Source organism: Triticum dicoccoides, chromosome 3A, assembly GCF_002162155.2.
Source record: "Triticum dicoccoides isolate Atlit2015 ecotype Zavitan chromosome 3A, WEW_v2.0, whole genome shotgun sequence".
Taxonomy (NCBI): Eukaryota; Viridiplantae; Streptophyta; class Magnoliopsida; order Poales; family Poaceae; genus Triticum; species Triticum dicoccoides.
The window spans coordinates 759,122,785-759,127,607 of record NC_041384.1 but is presented as its reverse complement, the minus strand read 5'-3'; positions in this window follow the sequence as shown (position 1 = coordinate 759,127,607).

Here is a 4,823-nt window from a genome sequence, read left to right as displayed (position 1 = left end):
TTTTGCGTTCCTTACACGGTTGGGCTATTATGGGAACCCCTTGACAGTTCGTCCTAAGTAAAGCTCTTCCAGCAATGCCCAACATTGGTTTTACCATTTGCCACCTAGCCTTTTCTTTCCCTTGGGTTCTGCAGACTCAAGGGTCATCGTTATTTTACCCCCCCGGGCCAGTGCTCCTCTGAGTGTTGGTCCACCTGTCAGCTACCGGTGGCTACCAGGGGCAACTCTGGGCTGGCCTACCCGTACCTAGGACAATCTGAGTGTGCCCTGAGAAAGAGATATGTGCAGCTCCTATCGGGATTTGTCGGCACATTCGGGCGGTGTTGCTGGTTTAGTTTTACCCTGTCGAAATGTCTTGTTGTACCGGGATACCGAGTCTGATCGGAATGTCTCGGGTGGAGGTCTATTCCTTCGTTGACCGTGAGAGCTTGTCATGGGCTAAGTTGGGACTCCCCCGCAGGGATTGAACTTTCGAAAGCCGTGCCCGCGGTTATGGGCAGATGGGAATTTGTTAACGTCCGGTTGTAGAAAACCCGAAGTTGACCTTATTTAAAATACATCAACCGCGTGTGTAACCGTGATGGTCCCTTCTCGGCGGAGTCCGGGAAGTGAACACGGTGTTGGAGTTATGCTTGTCGTAGGTTGCTATAGGATCACTTCTCGATCATATTTGTATCGCTCGTGCTTCGCCTTCTCTTCTCGCTCTCTTTTGCGAATAGGATAGCCACCACATATGCTAGTCGCTTGCTGCAGATCCACATATATTTGCCTTATCCATTCCCATGAGCTTAAATAGTTTTGATCGCGTGGGTGTGAGATTGCTGAGTCCTTGAGGCTCACAGATACTACAACTCCAGATGCAGGTCCAGGTGATTCCGCTCCAGGTGACAAGTACGAGCTCAAGTGGGAGTTCGACGAGGACTCTCAGCGTTATTATGTTTCCTTTCCCGATGATCAGTAGTGGTGCCTGGTTGGGGTTATCGATTCAGGACCTTGTCGCATGTTGGGTTCTTTTCTATTTTGGCGTCGTAGTCGGGCCATGAGTGTTTGTTTGATGGATGTTATTTATGCACTCTGATGTGACGTGGCGAGTGTAAGCCAACTATGTTATCTCCCCCTTTTATTATATATTACATGGGATGTTGTAATGATTGCCTGACTTGCGACATTGCTTTCAATGCGGTTATGCCTCTAAGTCGTGCCTCGACACGTGGGAGCTATAGCCGCATCGAGGGCGTTACATGCTGCAAAAACAAGTTAGACGTCCTATAATTGTTGTTGCAAGTTTTTATGTGGCTGCTAGAGGTTTCTAGCAAGAACGTTTCTTACCTACACCAAAACCACAACGTGATATGCCAATTTCTATTTACCCTTCATAAGGACCCTTTTCATCGAATCCGATCCGACTAAAGTGGGAGAAACTAGCACCCACTAGCCACCTTATGCAACAAGTGCATGTCAGTCGGTGGAACCTGTCTCACGTAAGTGTACGTGTAAGGTCGGTCCGGGCCTCTTCATCCCACAATACCGTCGAAACAAGATACGACTAGTAACGGTAAGCATATTGAACAAAATCAACGCCCATAACAACTTGTGTTCTACTCGTGCATAGAATCTACTGAATAGACCTAGCTCATGATGCCACTGTTGGGGAACGTAGCAGAAATTCAAAATTTTCTACGCATCTCCAAGAGCAATCTATGGAGATACAAGCAACGAGAGAGAGGGGGTGCATCCTCATAACCCGAATCCGATCTAAGCACCGAAGAACGGTGCCTCCGCGTTCAACACACGTACAGCCCGGTGACGTCTCCCGTGCCTTGATCCAGCAAGGAGAGAGGGAGAGATTGGGGAAGACTCCATCCAGCAGCAGCACAACGGCGTGGTGGTGATGGAGGAGCGTGGCACTCCAACAGGGCTTCACCAAGCACTGCGAGAGACGAGGAGGGGGAGGGGTAGGGCTGCGCCAGGAGAGAGGGAAACTCATGTGCATAGGAGCCCCAAAACCTCCACTATATATAGGGGAAGGGGATAGGGGGCCGGCCCCCTCCAGATCTCATCTAGAGGGGAGGGGCGGAGGCCATGAGGGGAGGCTTGCCCCCAAGCAAGGTGGAGGCCCCCCCCTCCCCTAGGGTTTTCAATCTTAGGCGCCTTGGGCCTTTGGGGAGGGGCGCACCATCCCACTAGGGGCTGGTTCCCTCCCATATTCAGCCCATCAAGTCCCTCGGGGCAGGTGGCCCCACCCGGTGGACCTCAGACACCTTTCTGTGGTCCCGGTACAATACCGCTAACCCACGAAACTATTCCGGTGACTGAAACTGGACTTCCCATATACAAATCTTTACCTCCGGAACTCCTCATGACGTTCGGGATCTCATCCGGGCCTCCGAACAACATTCAGTAACAACATACAAACTTCCCTTATAACCCTAGCGTAATCGAACCTTAAGTGTGTAGACCCTACGGGTTTGGGAACCATGCAGACATGACCGAGACATCTCTCCGGCCAATAACCAACAGCGGGATCTGGATACCCATGTTGGCTCCCACATGTTCCACGATGATCTCATCGGATGAACCATGATGTCGGGGATTCAATGAATCCCGTATACAATTCCCTTTGTCAATCGGTATGTTACTTGCCCGAGATTCGGTCGTCGGTATCCCAATACCTCGTTCAATCTCGTTATCGGCAAGTCACTTTACTCGTTCCGTAATGCATGATCCCGTGACTAACTACTTAGTCACATTGAGCTCATTATGATGATGCATTACCGAGTGGGCCCAGAGATACCTCTCCATCACATTGAGCGACAAATCCCAGTCTCGATTCGTGCGAACCCAACAAACACTTTCGCAGATACCTGTAGTGCACCTTTATAGTCACCCAGTTACGTTGCGACGTTTGGTTCACCCAAAGAACTCCTACAGTATCCGGGAGTTACACAATCTCATGGTCTAAAGAAATGATACTTGACATTAGAAAATCTTCAGCAAACGAACTACACGATCTTGTGCTATGCTTAGGATTGGGTCTTGTCCATCACATCATTCTCCTAATGATGTGATCCCGTTATCAATGACATCCAATGTCCATGGTCAGGAAACCATAACCATCTATTGATCAACGAGCTAGTCAACTAGAGGCTCACTAGGGACATGTTGTGGTCTATGTATTCACACATGTATTACGGTTTCCAGTTAATACAATTATAGCATTAACAATAGACAATTATCATGAACAAGGAAATACAATAATAACCATTTTATTATTGCCTCTAGGGCATATTTCCAACAATAAAACCATTCTGCTTCTTTGCCTCAGCCACTTCGAGAAAATCATGCACGTCCTTAATGTACTCAGAGGTGTGTGTGTCACCGTACATCCATTGCCGGTTAATCCGTGTACATTATATATAATTAAGTGTGTAAAAAACCATTACAGAACATCATGAATAGATAATTAAGTGACCAAATTAATATAAGTTCATCATCACATTAAAACCAAAGTACATACATAGTTCTCGTTGAACAACATATAGCTCTCCAGAGCATCTAATTAATTAAACCATACATTCAAACTATGTAAAATATTTCAATGCAAAAACAAATGCTATCATAATCGCAACCAAGGTAACAATTGATCCAATGGCATAATGATACCAAGCCTCGGTATGAATGGCATATTTTCTTATCTTTCTAATCTTCAAGCGCATTGCATCCATCTTGATCTTGTGATCATCGACGACATCCGCAACATGCAACTCCAATATCATCTTCTCCTCCTCAATTTTTTATATTTTTTCCTTCAAGAAATTGTTTTCTTCTTCAACTAAATTTAACCTCTCGACGATAGGGTCGGTTGGAATTTCCGGTTCACATACCTCCTAGATAAATAAAATTTATGTCACGTTGGTCGGCATAATTGTAACTCTGCCTATCTTGTCTCCACATAGCCGGTCCCAAGCCCGGGTAAAGGAGGAGGGTTATGATAGGCTTGGCGAGCCAACGTAAAAACTCAGCCACTCTTATGGAGATGAAACCCAAAAGATTTTCATTGGGGCGTAACTCTCTCAGCGACGCGCCACATCGGAACCCGGGTGTGGTGGAAAACGGGCAAGGGCCGGGCCATCACCCCCCAAGTAGTGCGCCGTATCTTGATCCGGATACGGTGGCAAGTGAGCGAGGATCGGGTCGTCGCATCCTTAGTGGCGCGCTACATCGGCGCCCGGATGTAGTGGAAAATAAGCAAGGGTCTTCGCATTTGACTCGACGAGTGCGAAGGGTAAGGAAGCTAGCCGAGCCTAGGAGGATTCGCTTAGGTAGCTGGAATGTAGGGTCTCTGACAGGGAAGCTTCGGGAGCTAGTTGATGCAGCAGTGAGGAGAGGTGTTGATATCCTTTGCGTCCAAGAAACCAAATGGAGAGGACAGAAGGCGAAGGAGGTGGAGGATACCGGCTTCAAGCTGTGGTACACGGGGACGGCTATAAACAGAAATGGCGTAGGCATCTTGATCAACAAGAGCCTCAAGTATGGAGTGGTAGACATCAGGAGACGTGGGGACCGGATTATCCTGGTCAAGCTGGTAGCTGAGGACTTGGTTCTCAATGTTATCAGCGCATATGCCCCGCAAGTAGGCCACAATGAGAACACCAAGAGGGAGTTCTGGGAAGGCTTGGAAGACATGGTTAGGAGTGTACCGATTGGTGAGAAGCTCTTCATAGGAGGAGACCTCAATGGCCACGTGTGTACATCTAACACAGGTTTTGAAGGGGCGCATGGGGGCTTTGGCTATGGCATCAGGAATCAAGAAGGAGAAGATG